We start from the raw sequence: 25,024 nt of genomic DNA, 5'->3' as shown, positions 1-25,024 counted from the left end.
TGGTTAATGTTTCTCATTTTACTGGGTCCAGAAATGATAGACAAGTCAGAGAGGGGAGGAGGGGGAGAGAGGGAGAAAGGGATATAGAGGGAAAAGGGGAGGGAGAGGGAGGGAGGCTGAGAAACTTGAAACTTGGAAGGAATATTTTTCATCATAAATCATAGCGTCTGGCTATAAATCACACTTTTAAAGGAGATCAAAGGTAGTCAAAAGTGCTTGCCGGGTCTTTGGACACAAAGGTGCTGAGAAGCCAGAAAAGCTCTGGGAAACTTAACCTCCAAATTAGGAGTTTCAGCATGAATTCAAGTTACTTAGACCAGACGGAAAACCAGGATTAGAATAAGCAGCAATTCAGAAATGCTAGAGGTTAGTTACTGAGAGAACTATACCTAGGTAATAATATAGATGATATTGGATGTTTGCATGTGACCTTAAAAATGTACCTTGTTATTTTAAGAAAAACATTAATGAAATGAAAATAATATTGTATTATATATTCTTGGACTTAATTGTTTCTGTCTGTAGGAAACAGCTTTTTGCAGAGGGAGCCAGTATTTCCAGTAACACCAGCTATGTGAATGGACAAGTAGGAGATCATGCCCTTGCTCGAGGCAGTATGTATAGTGTGTTTCAGTGCCCCTTGCCCGGGATTCCCTCCCAAGGGCTGAGTGTCAATTGGTCAGAGAATTAGTATTGTTTGAAAACTCCCCAGGTGATTCTATTAGGGAGCCATGGCTGAGATTTTGGTCTAAAGAAAACGCAGGGGCACCCAATTGAACAGGACAATGAATACTTGCTGAAATGAGTTAAGTACACAGGGCTTAAAAAAAAGTCAATGTCCACATTTGTCCAGCTTCCACTAAAAGAATCTTGCTTTGAACTTGAACCCACTTGAGAGGCCAACTCCTTGCCTCAGAGCCACTTGTCTGAAGAGTAGAAGCTGTTTCCTCATTCTCAATCTACCTGAAGTCAGCAGTCATGGTCTCCACCTTCCTGAAACTGGTCTTACTGAGCCTCAATCAGTAATTCATTTCATATATATTAATATATAATCAATACATAATACATTATATAATAATATAATAACATAATCTAATCAATGCATAATATATAAAAATCTTAATAGATTGAAGATTGCCCTGAAGACCTCCCCAACAGTGCTGTGAATCATAAGCAGTGCTACTTAAGAACTGATATTTAGGAATTGATAAGATTATAGAGCCGAATAAACATTCGGAGTTTCCCTTGTGCTGTGCTTCTCAAGTTAGTTTTTTAATTTTACTTAATTTTATCTTTTTTAAAGATTTTATTTATTTGTCTGAGAGACAGAGAGAGCGCACATGAGTGGGGGGGAGAAGCAGAGGGAAAGGGAGAAGCAGGCTCCCTGCTGAGCAAGGAGTCAGATGTGGGACTCGATCCCAGGACCCTGCGATCATGACCTGAGCCGAAGGCAGATGCTTAACTGACTGAACCACCCAGGCGTCCCTCAAGTTAGTTTTTTTTTTTTTTTAAAGCAACACATCCCTTTATTTGGGAAGCCTATTTGAAATGTCAGTGTGTAATAAGAGAGGTTGGAGCTGCTTTGCTTAAGTGATGGTGGTGAGGGGGGGCTGCAGAACGCTGAGTGCTGGGTTCTGTGTGCCTTTCAGTCTACCCACCCCTCAGGGATAGCCTTTGGAGATTTACACAGACCCCTCGTCTCTCTGAGAAGCAGAAGACTGTTTCCTGCAGACTTTGAAAATCATCCATCCAGTCTTGATCTCTTTCAAATAGAACATAGGACATGCCGGCTGCCTTCCAGAAGCTCCTCAATTTTGTAAATACAAATACCTATCCACGGGAAAACATTATAGCTCATGAGCTCAAATTTATGTAATGTTTATTACATGCCAGGCACTTTCCCCCAAAACAGTGCTGTAAGTGTGGCTATTATTACCCTTATTTTACGGATGATGACAGAGAAGCAGGAGATATTATGTCACTTGCCAGTGTCACACAGCTGGGCAGGGCTCTTATGAGCCATGCTCTTCACCTTCGATACCCTGCTTGATATATACGTGGTGTATTCAGTAATCAACACCCCGCGTATACCTTGTCTTTATGCAAATACGTTATTTAACCAATAGAGCTTTAGAAGCAGTAGCTCATCATGTTGTAGACATTGGAGAAACAGGAGTGAGTAAGACAAAAGGTGTTCCTGCCTTCATGGACTCCGGTTGAGAGACAGACAATACACCAAATAAAGAAATAGGATGGGGCGCCTGGGTGGCTCAGTTGTTAAGCATCTGCCTTCGGCTCAGGTCATGATCCCAGGGTCCTGGGATCGAGCCCCACAATGAACCCCACATCGGGCTCCTTGCTCCACGGGAGGCCTGTTTCTCCCTCTCCTACTCCCCCTGCTTGTGTTCCCTCTCTCGCTGTGTCTCTCTCTGTCAAATAAATAAGTAAAATCTTAAAAAAAAATAAGATGATTCGGGTAGGGAATGATATTATTAAGAATGTCCCACAAGATGAGGTGCCTGGATGGCTCAGTTGGTTAAGTGGCTGACTCTTGGCTTCAGCTCAGGTCTTGATCTCAGGGTCCTGGGATCAAGCCCCACATGGGTCCGTGCTCAGTGGGGAGTCTGCTTGTGGATTCTCTCTTTTTCCCTCTGCCTCTGCCCCTCCCCCTGCTCATGCTCTCTCTCTCTAAAATAAACAAACAAACAAATAAATAAATCTTAAAAAAAAGAACGTACAGCAGGATAAAACCACAGGTGGCTGTGGGGAGGTACATTCTGCTTCAAATACACGTACTAGAACTCGCTGCTCAAAATGTTGTCAGTAGCCTAGGAACATCAGTGTCATTTGAGAGTTGATTAGGAAGACAGAATCTCAGGAACTATCCCAAATCTACCCCATAATCAGAACCTGTACTTTAACAAGCTCCCTAGGTGATTCATGTACACATAAAAGTTTGAGAGGCAGTGAACAGCAGAGGCCAAGTTTCTATTACTAGTGGCCGGATTCACTCTTTCTCTCCCTCCCATTCTCTCTCTCTCTCTCTGTGTCTCTCTCTCTCTCACACACACACTGAGTATATGAATATAAATGGAAAATATGGACTTTGAATTTTGAAATATCATAATATAAAAACATTCCCACTTCTATTTGCAACGTTTTCTCAGAAACTTCATCATTTAGAAACAGCATTTTCTCATAGGACTAATGATATAATTGGGGGTTATATTGCTGATTCACCATGAAATGATTCATAGCTCTGACCAAAACATTATAAAAGAAAAGCTATAAGTAAAATTCTATGTCCCCTTTTGAAATAGGCAATTTAATGCTTCAACTCCAATAAAACAAATAGAAATATACTGTAAAGTTAATTATGTAAGGAAACTTAACTTGCTGCAAAAATATATATAGTATATAAAAATATAACTTCAATGTAAATTTGCTCTAAATTAGTATGGCAATTACAAGTATTATTTAAATATTTAATTAAATAATTGTCTTTGCATTTTGAAGGGAAGATTCATAATTGTCCAGGCAGTCACTTTAATAAACCATCCGATTTTATTTATGCTTCTACAACCTTTCTCTCTGAGGAAAGTTCCCCACTACAAGTAACATTCAGAATCATCCCAATTACTTTACAGCTTTAAGAAATTACTGTTCAGAATACTGAGGTATTATTTCAGTAAAAGGTTATGGCATGTTTCTTACTAAAATCATTTAGAAAACTGAAATCTACCCAACATTTCCCTACTTTGCACTGCCCTTCTCAGTTTCCTGAGAGCTCTTGCACAGAGAAGCTCAAACGGAAGTCACTGGGCAAAGGAAGTACCAAAGTACTCAAGTTCTTTGAAAGCCAGCTAAACAGTCATCAGTGAGGGTGACCAGCTCTTCCCAGTTTGCCTGAAACTTTCCCTGGCTTAGCTCTGAAAGTCTCAAATGCCATGAACCCCCACAGTCCTAGAAAACTGTAAGGGTTGGTCACTCTAGGTCACTAAAGATGAAGGTGAAAAAATGAGTTTCAACCTAATTATCACAAAATTGTGAGCACAATATTGCACTTTATTTTGCTACTTTCAATGAAAACTCCAAAAGATGGTTAAAACTGAACATCGAACAGCATCAGATGTTAATTCAATAGCATCAAATGAATGGGACAGGTATTTGGTGAAAGAAAAAATAGAAATTACCGTACCCTTCTTGCCTTTCTCAATATTACGAGATAAGGAGAGGAAAAGAAAGCAGAAAAATAGACATAACTTTCACTATTCACTAGACCACTGAGCTCTAAAATAGAGGTAAATACAGAAAATAATAGAGTTTCTATTTTTATTTAATTTTACTAAACTGAAAAATAAAAAAACGTAAAAATATAAACTAGGCTTTACTGATGTGTAATATACAGCTCAATCCCAGTGTCTTCAATGGGTCAGTAAGTCTGAGAGTGTGTGCTTTCTGAAGGGAAGAAGGGTCAACAGTGGTTCCTTCCACCATTGGTCTATTTTTGAGAATTTGGGGACATAGTATCAGTTACATGCTATGGGAAGTCATTTTTGTGTTAATTTATAGAAATAAGACCTTCAAATATAGAATGTGTAACACTTCGTATTTGAGATGGAGTGCATTAAGCAGCTTTTGTTATATAACAAGCCACTTCAAGACTTAGTGGTTTAAAACAGCAACCTTTATTCTTTCTCATGATTCTGTGGGTAGGCTGAGGGGTTCATCTGGTCTGAGCTGACTCATATGGAGTTGCATGGTTCAGGATACCTTCACTTACAGGCTGGCAGGCTGGGGAGTGGGGCAGCTCAGCTGGGATGATCCATCTCTGCTTCACGTGGTCTCTCTCCTCTGGCAGATTAGTCTGGGTTTCTACATTGGTAATCAGGGAAGAGCAAAGAGCAGGAAAGATAGAGGAAGCCCAGTGCACAAGCACTTTTTAAGCCTTTGCTTGCATCATCTTTGCTAATCTCCCATTGGCCAAAGCAAGTCACATGGCCAAGCCCAGCTTCAAAATTTAATGGGAAATTCTGCAAAATCACATTGCAGGGATGGGCAGAATTTATGTCTACTTAGGAAGCAATCACAGAGGTGGAACTGTTAAATCATGAAAATATTTTGTAATGCAGAGAAGTTCCTGGCTTAATTTCAGCCAAAGTAATTAAAAGATAGCATGCATAATACAAACAAGACAAATTTGCTCACTTTTCTTGGGAAGATAAATGGCTATTAGAACCATGCTATGTAGCACATATTTTTGACAAGTAAACACACTTATTTTGTCTCTTCAAAGTAAATATAACATTTCAACAATAACAAAGCACCTATTTTTCAAAAGAAACTTGTGGTATATAAAAAGCATTTTGAAACAGTTATTTAAACATACTTCCAATGTGAAATTATTTTGTTCCAAAAATGGATATTGAGATTGTGCAAGTAAATCTAAGGTATACCCACCGCTTGTAACTGTGCTTCTTAAATTGTGCTTCTTAAAATTCACATACTCGGGGATATACTAAGAGGAATGGATTGACACAAAACAGATATGTTCTGACCCAAGCAACTTTAAGATAATAAGTGATTATTGGTTTTTTTTTTCCAAAGATTTTATTTATTCATTTGAGAGAGAGACGGAGAGAGAGAGAGAGAGCAGGAGCGGGGGGAGAGGCAGAGGGAGAAGCAGACTCCCCACTGAGCCAGGAGCCCTATGTGGGGCTCAAAGTGGGGCTCGACGTGGGGCTCGTCCTGGGGCTCGTCCTGGGGCTCTATCCGAGGACTGGGAGATCAGGACCTGAGCTGAAGGCAGAAGCTTAACCATCTGAGCCACCCAGGGGCCCCAAGTGCTTATTGTTATTTTGAGCTGCTATTGTTTAAAGGAATTTTTTATATAGCAATAGATACTTAATTCAAAGTTAATTGGTTATTGTTCTTTAAAGCCATGCTTCTAGTGGCTATTTATTTTCTTCATACCAAGCACTTTAATGTTCACATGTTAATAATAAATTGTTTCAAAGTAACTCTTTGCTCTGTTATGTTTCACTGTTTGTATGATACATTGTTCAAATATCTCAATATGACAAAGAGTTTTGCAGTTTTTGTATGCCAGATAATGTAAATGACAGGGTTTAGATTAAACATCTAACTAAACCACAAGTAGCTTTCCTTTAGGCATATTTAAACTGTTATTAAAAAAATAACAAAAGACTTAAATTTAGGATGACTACAAATTATTGAATTTATATTTTTAGTGACTACTTCTAAAGGTTTTTTAAAAAAGATTTATTTTATTTATTTTAGAGAGAGAGAGCAGGGGAGAGGGGCAGAGAGAGAGGGAGAGAGAGTCTTAAGCAGACTCCTCGCTTAGCCTGGAGACAGACTTGGGGCTCAATCCCACCACCCTGAGACCACAACCTGAGCTGAAGGCAAGAGTCGGACGCTTAACTGACTGTACCACCAGGCACCCTACTTCTAAAGGTTTTTCTAATTCTCATTTTTATGAATTGATTGTTTTAGTTAAAACCTCTAAATTATTCATGGCTGTGTCTTACTGGAAGCCTGAATTTCTAGAAATTATTTATATAATGAATAATAGCTGCCATTTTTTGAGCACTTACCAGGGTAAAGATTATGCTGAGAACTTTATATTCATCCCTTCATTTAAGTTAGAAGAATTAGAAGAGCTAGACCTACAGATCCTGTACAGGGCAATCACCAGCAATACATTTTATCCAGAAAGCAGGACCAAAAACAAAAAAAAAAAAAGAGAGAAATATAAAATGACATTACTTATGTCTTTCTTCTTCTTGATGGTTCTTTGAAGAGCATTCATACTGCTTCGTTAAAATATTTTTTATTTTATATTTCATTTTTCTTTTTGAAACACTTAAAACATTTTGTCACTTAGCTGGCAGCCCATTAAACTTAAAATATATTTCACCTTAATAAGAAGTAATTTGTAGTTTAAGTTTGGAAAAATTATCTTTATAATGTTAATATTTTTGAATATACAGTGGAAGCTTAAGATTTTTTAGCATAGGAGATAATAAAATTGGAGTTTGGTAATTAATGCTAGGTTCATGAGCGAACAACTTTATCATGAAAATAAAAAGAAGAAAATAAAAGAAAATAAAAAAAGAATCATAAAAGATGAATCTACCTTCTAAAATTTAAAGTACTATTTTATTGCTCTTAATCATTTATATTTTCTCAGTTGAATGCTTCTGTTTTTAAAAAAGCTATAACTCTATGTTGAATGTCATAATTGTCTAACAATCATTATATAATTTCTAAAGATTGAGATTGTTAACATCATTTTAACAAAAATCTCCTAATTTTTTAAAAATTTATTTTTCATGTTGGATGATCTCTGAAGCATGTAGCACAGAGCCATTTATTTTTCCTGGAAAGGTTGAGGAAAGTTCCAATCAGGAGATGATTTTTGAACTGGGTCTTAAAAGTAAGTAATCAGCAAAGAAGAGGTAAATAGATGGTTTTGGGCATGATGCTCTTGAGGGTAAATAGGTAGCAGGTAGAAAAACAAGGAGTTGATTTTCTCTATACTAGTAACAGATAACTAGAAAATAAAATTTAAAAACAATAACATTTATAATAGCCATCAGCTATCATAATATAGTAAGAATAAATGTAATAAAATGTGAGCAAGACAGTTGATTTTTGTATCTTAATCTTGTATTCTGTGACCTCATTAAATTCATTTACTAATTCTTGTAAGTTAAATTTTTTCTTACAATTTTCTGCATAAAAAACATATCGACTGTTAATATAAAGTTTTGGTTCTATCCATTTGTCATTCCTTTTATTTATTTTTCTTGTCCCATTGAACTGGCTATTACCTCCAGGATATTGTAAATTACAAAAACATTGCAGAGAAAAAGTGAAATACATCTAAGTAAATGATGAACTAGATCCTGTTTGTGCACTGGAAGATTCAAGATTGTTAAGATATCCAATTCCTCAAATGATTGTAATTGGAATACACGTGTATACATTTGTCACAACTCACAGAACTATACACTTAAAATCTGTGCAGTTAATTGTATATAAATTATATCACTAGAAAGTTGATTAAATGAAACCAAACCCAACTGAGAGATTGAAAAGGCAAGCCACAGGATGAGAGAAAACTGATGAGGACATGTGTCCTGAATATATATTTTAAAAAATCTTCCTAGAACTCATTAAGGAAATACAGACAATCCAATAGAAAGTGGCAAAAGACTCAAACAAGACCTCACATATCAGAATTTTGAAACAATTGATATATTTATTAAATGGGGTTTAACATCATGGAAATGCAAGTTAAAACCACAAGGAAATATTACACATTACCAGAATGGAAAAACTTTAAAAATTCATGACACCAAGTGCTTTGGTAGACATGAAACAATGGGAACTCTCATGTACCAATAGCAGGAAGGTAAACTCAATAACCATTTTGGAAAGTTGTTGGGTAGTATCTACTAATGCTGAACCTCTGCATACCCTTTGACCTACCAATCTCACTCTTAGTTTTTTTATTATTTATTTATTTATTTTTATTATGTTATGTTAATCACCATACATTACATCATTAGTTTTTGATGTAGTGTTCCATGATTTGTTGTTTGCGTATAACACCCAGTGCTCCATGCAGAATGTGCCCTCTTTAATACCCATCACCAGGCTAACCCATCCCCCCACCCTCCTCCCCTCTAGAACCCTCAGTTTGTTTCTCAGAGTCCATAGTCTCTCATGGTTCGTCTCCCCCTCCAATTTCTCCCCCTGTATTTTTCCCTTCCTGCTATCTTCTTTATTTTTTAAACATATAATGTATTATTTGTTTCAGAGGTACAGGTCTGTGATTCATCAGTCTTACACAATTCATAGTGCTCACCATAGCACCTACCCTCCCCAATGTCCATTACCCAGTCACCCCATCCCTCCCACCCCCACCACTCCAGCAACTCTCAGTTTGTTTCCTGAGATTAAGAATTCCTCATATCAGTGAGGTCATATGATACATGTCTTTCTCTGACTGACTTATTTCACTCAGCATAATACCCTCTAGTTCCATCCACATTGTTACAAATGGCAAGATTTCATTCCTTTTGATGGCTGCATAATATTCCATTGTATATATATACCACCTCTTCTTTATCCATTCATCTGTCGATGGACATCTTGGCTCTTTCCATAGTTTGGCTATTATGGACATTGCTGCTATAAACATCGGGGTGCACGTACCCCTTCGGATCCCTACATTTGTATCTTTGGGGTAAATACCTAGTAGTGCAATTGCTGGGTCATAGGGTAGCTCTATTTTCAACTTTTTGAGGAACGTCCATACTGTTTTCCAGAGTGGGTGCACCAGCTTGCATTCCCACCAATAGTGTAAGAGGGTTCCCCTTTCTCCACATCCCTGCCAACACATGTTGTTTCCTGATTTGTTAATTTTAGCCAATCTGACTGGTGTGAGGTGGTATCTCATTGCTGTTTTGATTTGGATTTCCCTGATGCTGAGCGAATTTTAGGTATTGTCTCATTATCTTGACAACATTTATGGTTGTGCAATCAGTCCATTCTAAATTTGTTTGGCTTGTATAGTTAAAATGCCTTTTTCTGTGCTTGAGATATTTTGAGTTTCTTGGATGTGTATGTTTATGGTTTTCATCAAATTTGGAAAATTTCCAGCCATTATATCTTTAATAGTTTTTCTTTCCCTTCCTTTGCTTTGGGATCTCCAATTACATGGATCTTAGGCTGCTGAGGTTGTCCCTCAGTTAACTGATGTTCTGTTTATTTCTTTTCCCAGTTGTTTATTCCATTTCATTTTGGATTGCTTCTGTTGTTGTGTCCTCAAATTAACTACTGTTTTTTTTACAATGTCCAGTCTAATGTTAATTCCATCCCACTGATGGAATTTTCATTAAGGCATCATGTTTGTTTGTTTTTTCCTAAAAGTTGGATTTGGGTCATATTAATAAGCCACATCTCTATTTAAAACGTCTAATTTTTCCTCTATCTACTTGGACATATGGAATATAGTTACAATATCAGTTTTAATGTCCTTTTATACTAATTCTATCATTTGTATCCCTATCAGTTCTGGATATTTTTCTTTTGATTGGTTTCTCTTTTCATTATGGGTTGTCATATTTTCCTGCTTCTTTGTATATCTGGTAATATTTGATTGAATGTAATTCACTATGAGTTTTACCTCTTGGGAGTGCTGGATATTTTTTATTTTTTATTCTCATAAATATTCTTGAGTTTTATTGAGATGCAGCTATGCAAACAGTCTGATTGTTTCAAGGCTTGCTTTTAAGCTTTGTTAAGGGAGACCAGAGCCGTCTTTAGTTTAGGACTAGTTTTGTCACACTACTGAAGTAATAACCTTCTGAGTATTCCACCCAATACCCCATGGATGATGAGATTTTTTTCTGTTCTGGCCTGAAATATTCCCAGCCTTCATAAGCTCCAGTATTTGCTCCCTCTTCTCCTTTTGGGTGGTTCTTTCCCCGTCCTCCAGCATTTTCCTCACAGATGTGCAATGATCATTATTAAACTGAGGACCTAAAGGGGACCCTCTGCAGATTGCTAGAGTTCTCTCTTTATATAGCTCCTTCTCTTCAGCGTTCTGCTCTGTGAAGTCCAGCTGCCTTGGGTTCTCTGGATGAACAGCGTCTACTCTCTCTCCATCTCCTCAACTCGGGTTGACTACCAGGCTCCACCTGGGTTCCCTTGCTCCAGGCAGTAGTCTGGAGCACTCATAGGACACAGCTTGTGTATTTGCACTGTCTCAATACCTATTGCAGTCTTACTATGGAGGATGTGCATGCAGATACCTTTTACAGACCATAAAGGAGGGTGTCTTTATACAACTAAGGACCTTATGCATAGTGGAATTTACCTTTTTGGGGGATTCCTTCTTATAATTGTACATTCTATATTAGCTTCCATGAATTTAAAGACTCATTTTGTGTAGTATTAGGCAAATAACTTCTCTGCCTCCAAAATTCCTCATCATGAAATAGGGATGGGCATACATGCCCCTTTTCGTCGTTGTAAAGATTACATGAGATAATATTGATGATATCTAGTCCTGTGCCCAGCATTCATCAAATGTTGGTTTGTTCCTCTACCTAGGTGACTCAGAATCTAAGATACCTCTTGGTTGTGTCAAGAAGAATTACATTAAAAACATTCACAGATGAGAAGGAGGCACAGAGAAGTTGGCACAGCTAAGTGGCAAGACAAGATTTGAAGTCAGATCTTCTATCCCCAGAGCCTGCCCTAATTACCAATCATTCATTATAAAATAAGACAAAAAGTATCCTTAGTTCTGTCTTAAGTCAGGCTCCCCAGAAGCGGACTTTGAGACAAGGTTTCATGTACACATGATTTACTTATTATTTACTATTTCTTCCTTGGAGAAGCCAGGAAGGAAATGGAGGAAGAAGGATAGGGAAGGTGGGCAGGGGGTGGGGGGAACCAAACAAGGCTCTATAGAAGGTAGGCTCAGCGTGATCCCACAGGGGAACTTGAAGAATAGCAAGGGAGTTGGCTTTTATACTTCTATGCCCATCAACTAACTACCACCTGGGGCGGGTCGATTCACAGACATTTCTGGATGAGTAGACCTAACGAAGTCTTCTAGAGAAGGGCTTCAGGTGCTAGTCATGGGGAGCAAAAGCACATGAAAGCTAGAGAGGGGCACAAAAATTTTTGGTCAAAGGAGCCCAAGGTCTGAAGGGCCAGAGTGGATCACCGACATTGTCCATTATACCCCAACTTACTCCCTGTCAAGCTGTTCCCACGGTTTTGTTTCACTTTAGAAGATGCTCATCTCAAAGCACACATACATTCTCTCTTCTGAAACCTAGCATTATGCTAGTTAATAACTAAGATTTAAATTTAAATTTAAATTAGGGTAAAGAGCTTTTGGGTAGTTTCACACAGATAAATGATTAGTATTCCCATTACATTAAGTGCAAAACTTCTTCTTCATGCTCTCTATTCCCTTCTCAGAATCAGCAAGTTGGAGCTGGGCAGGACCTGATCTCTGCTTTTCCATTGCTTTTAACCTAGCTACCTGTCTAAAATATTCTTGGTTTCCATAATAATAAAGCTAATACTTATATAACTTATACTATGTGTTGTTCTAAATATTGTCTATATATTAACTCATGTAATGTTTACAACGATGCTAGTAATGTATATTAGCATAACCCCCATTTATGGTTGAAGAAACAAGCCAAGATGGTAAAGCAGTAGAACTGGGATTCAAATAGTCTGGCTCTAGAGCCCACTCTTGTCCCCACTATGCTGAAATGCCTCTCTAAGAGGACAAAATTCCCTCCCAAAGCAGCCTATGTTAATTTGTGTTCCATCCACTGTCTTATCAATGACTCCCTGTCAACTTGAATTGGACTAATGCGTACTCAAGACCAATAGAAACACTTAGTCTCTGGACCTGGTGATTCAGATAGCAGTTTCTAATCTAGGCCATCCCGGGCTTGTCCCATAGTCCCTCCCAGCAGGACTCGAGAGAGGCCAGGATTTTGCCATGTTTGACCATTAGAGGTGTAAGTGATTTAAAAAAATATCACCTACAAATCATACTGTAAGAGGGAGTTGAGAGACCAATTTTGTAGCAATTTGTGATTAAGTATCAAAAATCATGCTTAATAAAAAATAAAGGGTATCACTGCACATTGTGTGATATAAAGCCTTCAACATGCTTATAATTCAGTGCGATCGGACAATATTGAGATCCATGGATTCAGGTTTATCTATCTTTATTTATTTGTGGGATCCTCAGGGAAACTGTTTCAGGTAGAGGAAAGGACTTTTGGTTAAGGAGCCCAAGGAGCCGTGTGGCAACCTTTGCCAGCTTTCGGACCCCAAATTCAGCTTCCTCATCTAAAAAATGGGATAATGTGTTTTATCTACCTTAGAGGGTAGTACATCAAATGAAACAAAATCTATGAAAATGGTTCATAAATTATCAAGTATTAAATACACACATATATTTAGCATATTGACCATGGTTATGATAGATGTGTCTGAATCTTTCCCTCTGCTTGTACTTTTATATTTGCTGTCTTTATTTTTCTACTAATACCTATGAGTTTATAATTTCTGAGGATCTTTTTTTAACATAGATTTTATTTATTTGAGAGAGAGATAGAGATAGTGTGCATGTGTGAGTAGGAGTGGGGAGGGATGGGTATAGACTCCCTACCGAGTGCAGGGCCTCAGGTGGAGCTCCACTGGGGGTGGGGGGTGCTGGATCCCAGGACCAGGAGATCATGACCTGAGCCACAGTCAGAGGCTTAACGGACTGAGCCACCCAGGCATTCCAGTGAGGATCTTATTTTCAATATCATACTTAAAGATGGGTTTTTAATAAAAATTTTAATGAATAGATAACACTTTCCAAAAGCTGTGCTAGCTCTTAGAATAATTCCAAATTAGTCTCTGTTGGTGTCTTACTGCTTAGCAGTCCCTGCCCTTCTATTCCCCTCCCCAGCCCCATCTTAAGACCCTTAAAGTCTTAAAAGACTTCATGGTTCTCAGGTATAGCTTGCTATTCTAGATACTCTCTTCCATTTTCCCATGAAAACATATTTGGACCCTATCTGCCATGAGTTTTTTTATACACTTATTCTCTCTAGAGTGATTGTGATTGTCCTTGAATGTGACTTAATGTATTTGCCCTTTGAAAGAACTTTAACAGAGGACTTCTGAACATGCAAAACTTCCATCCTGCAAAATTAATCTCAAAGGGATTTCAGGCACCAAGTAGAGAAGTAAGAAAGGCAAAGCCTGATTTGTCTGGATCTTGTAACAGAAACATGGACTTTTGTCTATTAAATAGACAGACTGATGGAAATGTCTATGATTATTTTTGTTCCTTTCTATGGCACATCATGTGGTGCTTGCACAAATGGCTTTATGCTTGACTTCTCATTGCTAAGGACAAAGAATCAAATTATGTTCGAGCTTGTTTTCAGAAACCCAAGGGGCACATGTAGCTAATTAGAGATATGCCTTCAGTTTCCTTTTCTTATTTATCCTGAGGGATATTAAAAAAAAACACAAAAAAAACAAAAAAACATTCCCGATGGTATTTCTTCTGGAAATCTTATTTAGCCAGGAGGCAATTTTCTAGTGTTCCAATCAATTTAAATCGATGCTTTTAGAATTCTAAGCTTAATATTAATTCTAAAGCCACCTTTTATTTAGGTAAAATTTTCAAATTATTAGTACAAAGAGGATATTTCTTTTTACTAAATGGGATTCAAGATCTCTTCACCCCTATAGCTTCACTGCGTAGATGTGGATTTAACATATATTTCTTTATTTGGCTGCTTTAAGTGGATTTGCCTCTTTCAATTCATGTAATCTATTAATTATGATGCAGATTTTTGATTAGTTATTCAGTTATAAAATGCATAATAACAGAGGAAGAATTTAAATGATCAGAATAATTCCATGTAATTTCTTATGCCCTCCCAGTGTTTTTGCAGAGCTTAAATCCATGAAATTGTTTTGAAAGATTTTAACTTCTTTTTCCCCCCCCATTTGGCAGCTGTCCGATGTTTCAAAGAGCCACTTCCTGGAATTTTATCAGAGTATTTTTACTCGCTTCTTTGCATCTCTGTTTTCTTATTTGTGACCTAGTTATATCTAAGAGGAGATGGCAGTCCTGAAGTCAATAATATTAGTCTTCATAATTTCATAAATAAGATCTATTTTTTTGCCCTTCTACTCTCAACACTATTATGCTGCTACTGACTGCCATTCATTTGCTAGCTTCCAAGGTCATGTGTGCAGGTTGCGTATGCTCATAACAATCCATTTATTCCCACATAACCTAGGATGCATGCCTGCAGAGGTTCTCAGTGCATGCGTTTAAAGAGAATGATATGGGGGGAACTGTCAAAGCCTTGAGATGAAGAAGGGGTATCAGTTGAGACTGTATTTGGCTTCATGTAATAGAAACTGAACTCCTGAAGCTTAACCAAATAGGGTTTTCTTTCTCTTGGACGATTAGAAAGTGAACCCCACAACCAGGGCTGGTCAGCAGCTCAGGGCAGCCATCAAGGATCGGAGCTTCCTTTTAGCTTCCTTTTAGCTTCCTGCTCAGCTAGCCTTCGTCTGTGGTTTTCATCCTCAAGGTTGAAAGAAAAGAGCTCCATCTCCAGTCTTTTGACTGGGAGGGCAGAGGGTAAAAAAGTGCATACCAGCTGATTTGCTCTTCTGTTATCAGGAAAGTAAGAGCTTTCCTGGAAGTTCCATAAAGTGCATGTTTGCTTATATCTGGTTGAACAGAGCTAGGTCACATGGCTAATGGAGTCTGAGGTGGTGTTTTTAAGTGTTTTTGAGCACAATTAGAATCATGTTAGAAAGGAAGAAGGGGGATTGGGGAGACAACTAGCAAGGTCTGCCAAAAGGATTTAAGAAAAGGGAAGTGAATGGGACTAAAGTGTCCCTGGTCTAAAGGTCAGTCCAGAAGTCACTAATGATGAACATACAGAGTGTTTCTGTGAAGTAGCTAGCACCTGGACCAAGCCACGTTGGGCTTTGCCTTGTGAAACTTCCCACATTCTGACCTTGCAGATGCAGGAACCTGAGCTGCTGATAATTGGTGTCAGTCTGTCTTTCGGATGCACACTCACCCAAAGCTGCAGAGGCAGGAAGAAGATCACAAAGATAATTTATTAGTTCACAATGAGAATGTTGCCAGCAAGTGTACCAAATGTTCACCAACCAAACAATCTCAGGCAAATGTATGTGAAGCCAAATCATTAGAAGGAGACCAAAGAGGGATGTGAGTAGGGCGACCTTGATGGCTAATCTAGTGGAACCAAACCACAGTAGCCTGCGGCTCCTCTCCTCCCGATGTACTCAGGAATAAAATAGTACTCAGGAAGAAAATACTGTATCCTTGGCCAATGCACCCTCCCCCCCGGGGAGCACAAGGGATGTGTGCCTGTGTTTATGCCTCTGGTTCTCCCTTTTCTTGGCTTCACATTTTGAGGAACTCCCCTTTTTGACTCTCCTGATATGTGTTCATATATTCATTCTAGCTACCCCCAAGTCTGGGCCTGGTGAATCAGTCAGGAAACTGGCAAGAAACATACGGGACCACTTACAAGAGTGAGGACAGGTAACCCGCCAAGGGACAGTGGTGCATCCCGGGGTTCTCACCAAAGTGGGGAGGTATAACACTCATTCCTAGAATGATGCTGCTTTGGCTATAGCTCTAGGTGAAGGTTGCCTGACAAGAACTGAGGTCTTTGGTAGAAGAATATGGCTACAGCCAATCTATTGCCTGGCAGAGAAACAGCTATGTTCCTGTTGATGCCTCCCATTATCCAAATACAACCAGAAGCGAGCGAGCAGGGGAACCCATGGTTTTTGTGAATAGAGATCTTCATCCTGCAGCACAGAGCAGGGTGGAGAAGACTAGAGAGGGAGTCTGGAGTGGCCAATAGTGAAAATCCAGCGACCCCAAGTGACAGTTCTATCTCTTTGTGGCAATATGCCCATCTGTCTTCTGATCCAATAGGTCTCCTTTTATAGCTTTTAAATCTCAGAGTTCAGCCATAATTCTACTCCATTTCCAAAGTGCTTCCTACCTACAGCAGCCCAGTCTGGGGGAACAGGTTGTTGTGATGGGGGTGGTGGGGTGGTGTAGGGGGTGGGCAGGGTCCTCACAGCCTGGGCTCATTTTCTCTTCCCTAGGCCTTCAGTACTTCTTTCTCTCACTGTGGTCACTTCGGCCCAACCCCCAGTTAGCTCAGTCCTGACTGATCAGGTTTCCTTTTTACCTGGCTGTTAGGAAGCTACAGAAAATTCGGTAGCTCATCTCTATCAAGGATATATACACATTTCTCGTATTGGAGCACGAGTACATCTAGCTCAGGGCTTCCGAACCTCGGCATTACTGACACTTGGGGCCAGAGAATTCTTTGCTGGGAATGGGGAATAAAGTGTGCTTATTCACAAGGTTTTTTAATCCATGGGGACTGTCTTGTGCACTGTAGGATGTTTAACAGCATCTCTGACCTCTCTCCACTAGATATCGGTAGCGTCCCCGCCCCTCCTTATCAACACCAATATTTCCTGGGTGGCAAAATTGGCCTCTGTTGAGACCACTGCTCTAGGCGAATAAAATGGTATAGGCCAGAGGTGAGTTAAAATATAGCCCCTCGTAGACGAACCATGAGAGACGATGGACTCTGAAAAACAAACTGAGGGTTCTAGAAGGGAGGGGGTGGGAGGATGGGTTAGCCTGGTGATGGGTATTGAGGAGGGCACATTCTGCATGGAGCACTGGGTGTTATGCACAAACAATGAATCATGGAACACTACATCTAAAACTAATGATGTAATGTATGGGGAGTAACATAAGAATAAAATAAATAAATAAATAAATAATAAAAAAAAACTAATGATGTAATGTATGGGGATTAACATAAGAATAAAAAAATATATAGCCCCTCTACCGACTGTATCACTTTTCCTAAGTATATATATAGTACATTTATATATATTATATGTACATAATTTTGAGGACATTTTTATTAAAACAAATATGGAGTAGAATTTAATACTTGCATGAATTTTAAAGGTAAAAGATCAAGAGCTGCAGGCTCTATAATCCTTGATGTCAACATCAACAAATACATATAACAAAGCCATCAGGCTGGATTTTTCTCTGTTCTTTGCAGACATGTGACCTTGGCTGAAGGCTCTGTATGTGCTGTTTCTGACTCAGCAACAAGCACAAATGTCACTGGCTCCACAGGAAGGCACTTGCATCAAACGTTTAGTAACTTCAGTAATTTTATTTGTTTATTCATTCATTTATTAATTACATAATACGTACAATGTCCAGCATGACCTTCTGAGACAATAACATTTTCTCTACTTCATTATATAAATATATCCCATGGAGTGAGGGAAATATGGGGCACCATCAGTAATTGTGGGAAATTTTAAGTGTCAGATCAGAGAGCTTGACACAGGCTTAAAATGAAAGTCTCTTCTATATATTTTGCCTTATCGATCTGAACTTCCCTCTAAGCCCTAATCATTGGGGTTGTGATTCTTCTTACAAATTTAGGGGATGAAAAAGAAACTCCCCTTCTTGACGAGGAGGGTGACACAAATTTCACAGCCATCGTTAGTCCACTCCGGCGTCCGATTGGTTTTTGGAGGCACAAGAATTTTTCCATGCTGGGATTCCCCATCGAACCACTTCAGTTGTCATTAAATCTGGTGCCTGGGCAGCACCACTTTCACCAGTTTGGCCCTTGTTCCATTGAGCTCTTCTCCAATACTGTCTTCTTTTTTCTCCTTTATCTGCCTTTTTTCGTTGTTTTGATCTTAGACTCTGTGCACATCTCAAGCTGGAGGTTAAATCCCCTTCCCCTTTGTTTCAGATGTCAGTTAAACACTAGGGCATGTTCATCCATGCTGCTCCAGGGTGTCCTCATTGTTTTCTAATAAAATATGTCCATTTTCCACAAAAATCTCCCAACCAGGGTCAGGGGAGGTATGGTTTCAATCACATACCCTTTGGAGGGAAGAAGTGTCAACTGGCAGTTTTTCAAGTTGGTGAGACCGATGTTTATTTATCTTGGTAATCACCCACAGATTAAAGCCTATTTTTTGACCCCCCCCCCCAAATTTTGTTGACTGGATAGCACATGAATTTTTAAAGACAAAAGGAGCTAAAGCAACAGAAATGGAGTGAATGAAGTTCTCTGGAATTAGCTTCTAAAAACAAGCATATGACTTAGAGACCTCTACATACTCCCTTCAGCCCATGGCATAAAGGCCAAACTCTAGGAACAGTGTATAAGGCCCATTCTGACTTGGTTTTAGTTCATTCTCTAATTTAATTTTTACCCTGTCCCTACTACACACCATAGCTCTAACTCAGTACTTCTCAAGTGTGGTTTGAAGACCAACAGTGTCACTATTTTTTTTTTTTTTAAAGATTTTATTTATTTATTTGAGAGAGAGAATGAGAGAGAGCACATGAGAGGGGGGAGGGGCAGAGGGAGAAGCAGACTCCCCGCCAAGCAGGGAGCCCGATGCGGGACTCGATCCCGGGACTCCAGGATCATGACCTGAGCCGAAGGCAGTCGCTTAACCAACTGAGCCACCCAGGCGCCCAACAGTGTCACTATTAAAAATGCAGATCCTTGGGTACTAATTAGACCTATGAAATCAGAATCTTTGGGGCAAGGCCCAGGAATTTGTATTTTTAACAAGCATCCCGGAGATTCTCACACTAAAACTGGAGAGTCATTCTTAGCTGTCTTGGTCTCCTCAACACATCTGTAAGACTTTTCAAATAATGAAGCATATCAGAGGTTGTGCTAGAAAATATCACCACAATCATCTAAAGAAGGAAGAGTTCCTCCCAAAGGGGAGGATCTGTTCTTTATCTAGAAGAAACTGTAAAAGTGTGGGAGGAAAGATGAATTTAATTTCATTGGCTTAGGGTGGAAGGAGAGTGAAGCCTTAAAAACTCTAGCATGTGGAATAACCCAAAGCCTTTCATGGTCTGTGTTCTTTCCTCATTTCTCAGCGTATATTTGTACCCCAAATACACGTGAACTCTGGCAGTCTGGAATGCCATCTGCCTCCTACCTGTGGACTAAGAGCATGTTGTATACTGCAGAGCCCCATTCTTCTCAGTTAAGACCCAATGCAGTGTCGCCTCCTGCCCTGATTTGAAGTCATAGTGAATCACTTCACTCCTTGCACTTGTCACTTTCTCATGTATTCTGGATAAAACTCAACTGTCCCTAACCTGTAGGTACACACGCAGTCACGTTAGTGATAATACCTGACTTTATTATCTTGGTAACCTTTTTTTTGCCCTGGGAGCTCCAGGGCTGTCTTCCTGTGTCCAAGAATGAGTCCACACACCCTGGTGCTGCGGCTGTCCAGCCACCAATTTCTCTCCATCGCCTCTTCTCTCCCCACTTAAACTCAAAGCCGACAGCAAAATCCCTTCACACAGACCATCGGAACTCCAATCAGGTTGCCTGGCACAGTCTCAGTTTTCTCTCTAGATTGATAAGCTTGGGCTTTGCCCCGTGTGTATCTTTTCGAAGAAGACAGTGCTTTGCACTCCAGAGGTGCTAAATGGCTTGGGAACATAATTTTAAAACTGACAGTTGGAATAAGCATCGGAGGAGGAAAGCCCGACCAGGGCTCGAGCGGAGCCGGCTGACACCACTAGGCGCTGAACCTGGCTCCAAGTTTCCTGGCAGCCACAGCCTAAAGGGGAACACCTGTTAGCCGGACGCCCTTATTTTCTTTGTCAGAAAGAAGAAGTAGGGCTGCCAGATGCTTTCCACAAAATCCTGGATGCACTCGATACATCCTACCATCAAGCTCAAACCACCTTGCGAACCTGGGCGCCCAGCCACCCTTAAGGGATGGCAGGGGAGGGTTCTGGGAAGGGACCTCCTGTTGTCCGCCAGACTCTGGGCTATGGGCAGTTTCGTTCAATTCCGAGCGTCCTGGCAACACTTGGGGCCAGGAGGCTGTCAGCCTTTTCCTTTCTGCCCACACTTGGGAAGGAGGAGGAGGTGGTCCTCGGTGGCCTTTCCGTTCAGGCGGCCGGTGTGCTCGAAAAGGGGAGCCGTGCGCGGACCCCGCCGTCGCCACCCCCCGGAGGTCTGCTCCGGGCCGGCGCGGTCCCCGCTCACGACCTCTCCCGTGGGCCTCGGGCGAGGACAGCCCCTGCAGCCGCTACGGCCACCGAGATCCAGGCCGGCCCCAACCCGCCGTCTGAGGCCTCGAGTGAGGGCGGGGTCTCCGGTGGGGGCGGGGCTTATGGCCGCGGGGCGGGCGGGGCCTCGCGGGGCGGCTCAAGGGGCGGGGCCTCCGGCAGGCGGAGTTTCGGCGCGGGGAGGTGGTGGCAGCCGCCGCGGCGGCGGAGGGGGGTGAGGAGGGAGGAGAAGAGAGGGGAGGGAGGGAGGGGAGGAAAGGGGGCGGCCGGCCTCGGGGAGGGAGTGAGTCACCTGACCGCTGCCCGCGCCGCCCGCTGGGCTCGCTCGCTGCCGTCAGTCGGGCCGCGCGGCGCCTCGGCTCTGGTGAGTGGCTCGGCGTTCCTCGCGTCCTTCCCGGCAGGGTCCGCGCGGCGGCACGCGGTCCGGGCTGCCCGCCTGTGAGGGGCCGCCCGCGGGCAGATCCGGGGAGGCGGGGAGGCGGGCGGCGGCCTTCTGGGCGGGGGGCGGCGGCGGCCCCTCTTCCTGGAAGTGGCCTCGGTCGCCGGAAGGGGCGACCTGCCTGCGCCCAGTGCTGCTAGCGCGCGGGCAGCGCTGTTGTTTACCGGCCCGCGCTGCACTTTCCCCCCGGGCCGGCGCGGTGGGCGCGGTGGGGCGGGGGGCGGGGAAGCGCCCGGGGCCGCGGGGCGGCCCTCCTAGCGGCGGCCCGCCCGGACTGTGACACATCAGCACCGCCCGCGCGCTCGGCGCGGGCTCCGTATTGTCCTCCCGCCCCCTCCCACCACTCTCAGCAGCCGCCGCGTCCCGCGAGCTGCTTGCCTCGGGTCTGCCTGGCCTGGGTGTCTGCGGCGCGTGGAGTCACGTTAAGAATGGCCGAGGTCGTGGCTGGAGCAGAAATGCCACCTTGCGGGGCTGGGTTGAGCCAGGATTGGTTTGGAGGACCGGACATCCCAGAGCTCCCTTTGTTGGAGTTTTCCCACACGTTGTAATTAAGACTCCCACAGTGTGGTGAGGGTGGGTGCTGATGACCGAGACACCAGCTTTGTGCTGGTCTAATGGAATACGAGTGCCATTGCTTTCTCATTCTTGCGCGGCGGTTTTATGTCACTGAGTAGCATTGTGCGGAATGCCTTTGTGCAGTGAGCCTTCTGCGTTAAACTTGGGCTGATTAAGGTGTAGTGTAGTAGTAATTGTGGAAGACGTGTGTGGGAAAAACAAGCTACTGTGCGATGCTTGAAGGAACAAAGGCTGTTTTGTAGGGATGCTTATCTCTTTGGAGAACTGTATCAGTGTTGGGACTGTTACCCATGGTGGATGCCACTACTGGGGCTTTGTTCATATACTTTAACGCTCTTTATATCCGGAGGCTTTGCATTTAGAGCAGTACAGAAAGATCGGGGAGGGGGGGCACCGGACGTGTTGGTGACCGAGCACTTGAGCTCTTCACATGGTCAAGCAGAGAAATGGGAAGAGGTAGGCTGGCTTCTTCCTGGTCTTGGGTGGTGGTGCAAGGGCTGGGCTGGGTTGGGCTTGAAGGCACTTGCCACTTCTGTCTTTGGCTAAAGAAGCTGGGGAGAAAAGGACTCTTGGTGAGTCAGCTTGGAGTGGGATGGCTTTGGTTTAGTGATTGCATCACATGGTGTGTTATTGTTGTTTAACATGGCTGGGTCTAGTGGTTTACCATTGTTCAATATGTTGGTTGGATAACAAGGTAGGGTGACTCCTTAAAAAAGTTGGTTTGCTGAGTCATTCACCCAGCCTGAGAGGTAATTAAGAACAGCTGGTGCAGATATGCTTATCACATGCCTCCACCATAAAAGGCCAAGGAGCACTCAAGAGGGGTTGCTTCAGAGGGCCGAAGGGTTGTCTGTTTTGATACAGGTAATGAGTGGATGAAGTGCAAGAGCAGTCTTAGGAAGTGGCCAAGTGGTGCTGAGGTTGTGTTTAAACACAGAGTGGCCTCATGACCCACTGCCTGAGAATAAGTTTGTGCTGGAGAGAGCTAAAACTAAGGAAGAAATTTACAGCTAGGAGTAATGTAATAACAGGGTTGTCATAAAAATATTTACTACCTTTACCGTACTTAGTTTTTTGTTTCCCTCTTGTGGTTTTGTTGTTATGTGGTTTATACATTTCAAAAAGTGAACTTAATTTGTTCTTCATAAAAACTTCTTTTGTGAGAACACGGGAGACTTCCTCTTGGTTTTCATGGCCCTTGGCTTTTCATGCATACAGTAGTAGTTTCTGATGGCAGAGGCAAGGGTAAGGAGAATTGGCAGGTCACAGTGGGTCAAGTCTAGAAAGAGCTGTCTAATGAAAGGTAAACCATATATATATACACGTTTCATTCTCTTAATTATGGTGCTAGAGTGTATTTACATCTTAGATCACTACTTCTTGCTTTAAAAATGACCCAAGCTCACCAGCCAGCTCCCATTGTTAACAAAGTTAGGAATGGAAAATGTGGAAGTGGCGGGGTGGGGACTGGCCCTTACCTGTGGTCAAAGAATGACTAATTCTTATTGATGGTAATTCACTTAAAACAATTTATAAATGGAAAAGTGGTTAATTTTGTTCCTCTAAGTGTGGGACTATAGGAGATTAGAAATCATGAATTTTTTATAGGTATTAGGGTCTCTGAGGTGGGGTGCCAAATGATTGATTTGGAAGAAAATATTAAAACTTTGGTTTTTAAAATTTTAATTTTATGTAAAATAAGAAAGCTTCAAGATACAGATGAATAGTAGTACATACATGTTATATAATGTGGGTACCTGCTCCTCTTTTCCTGTTGGGGAACATAAAGAATTTGTAAACCACAGCCAGTAACATTTTTTCAGCAACTGGAGTATTTTTTTAAACTTCTGATTTCCTCTTAAGAGCTAACATTCTTTCAAAATGTTCTTAATATTCATTTAATTTTTATTGCATATGTAGTTCTATTCTTTTTATGCTGTACTTTAAAGATTCGAAGCTTGAATGTAAATTTATTACATTGTTGATATCAGGAATGGAAATTAAAAAATACAGAGCTGCTCTTTACATATACCATATATTTTGAATTTGGAGACAAGCCAGGTGGTTGGTTTGTTTAATGTATATGATCTGAAGTGTAGTAATATGGAAAAGGGTGCACTGGGAGCACCTGAAGATAATTTACACATTGGAGTATGACTTGTATATAACAAATTCTTTTAAAAGTTATTTTGTTCTCTTACTCCTTGAAGTCATTTTTTTGGGGGGTCAAGTTACATCTGCTTTAGTAAGGATTAATAAAGACTACATATTCAGCAAATCACTTGGGAAGTGGTTTTTCCCCCCTTACGAGAATGTGTGTATGTAGAAAATCAACTTCTAAGTATGCTAAGATTCAGTTAAACTCATAGGCCATATGCCTTCTACACTCCTGTATTGTGAGAAATGATGTTTAGAATAATGATTGCAAAGTTCTGTAAAATGACTAGTTGTCAGAAATTCTCTTCACAGTATAGATGTGTCCAAGACATGTTTTAGGAATCAGCTTCTTCCAATTTTCTGACTAATGTTCTGTTAATGGGAACATTGCTTTAACCTGAAAACTTGCATTTCATGAGGGTTCTGTTAAATGGAGGGTGTATTTTATGTGGTGGAATACATGACTTAGGAAATTTTCGATTTTAAAAAAATACACCCAATAATCTACCAAAGCCCAAGGTATGGGTAAATTGAGTACTCTTTACCAGAATCCAGGCCCCTTGAAGAGAGTTAGCATTTCAGAACTGCAGATAAAATATACACTTACACCACCATGAAACCTGGACTTCTGGCTTTCTCCGTGGATAGCATTAACAGAACTGAAGTTGTAGGTTTGGTCAATGTGCAGCTTACAGAGAAGCAGTCAGCAAAGTGGTTCAGAGTGGGAGATCTGGAGCCAGACTGCCTCTGGTCAAGTTGTGGCTCTATTACTTACCCACTTTAAAGCCTTGGGCAAGTTGCTTCACCTAGGTGTGTCTCCTTTTCTCATCTGCAAAATGGGGATGATGATGATAGAATGTATATCCTAGAGACTATTTGGACATTAAATGCATTAATATGTGTTAAGTGTTGGCTCCATCTTAAACATTAATACATGTTAGGTGTTACTATCTGTTCACAATTAGGGAAGTGCTCAGTTACACAGCCACATTTTGCAGCTTCTTTGAACTGAATTGCAACCATTGATCACAAAGAAGACTGAAGAGAGCATGTGGATGTGCAACACGTTGCTGCTACTAGAA

At 41.2% G+C, this 25,024-nt stretch overlaps 1 protein-coding gene across 1 annotated transcript in view; it reads left to right on the top strand.

Annotated features, from left to right (window-relative positions):
* The first annotated feature begins 21,116 nt into the window (after positions 1–21,116).
* BACH1 (BTB domain and CNC homolog 1) overlaps positions 21,117–25,024 on the top strand; it is a 44,085-nt gene continuing 40,177 nt past the window's right edge. Inside the window, exon 1 of the mRNA XM_021678090.1 lies at positions 21,117–21,134. The gene's annotated coding sequence lies outside the window, so the exon portion shown is untranslated. The remainder of the gene's footprint in view (positions 21,135–25,024) is intronic.

The sequence above is a fragment of the Neomonachus schauinslandi genome, chromosome 1 (assembly GCF_002201575.2).
Source record: "Neomonachus schauinslandi chromosome 1, ASM220157v2, whole genome shotgun sequence".
NCBI classification, from domain to species: Eukaryota; Metazoa; Chordata; class Mammalia; order Carnivora; family Phocidae; genus Neomonachus; species Neomonachus schauinslandi.
The sequence above is the reverse complement of the archived record's forward strand: the minus strand, read 5'-3'. Positions and strand labels throughout refer to the sequence as shown.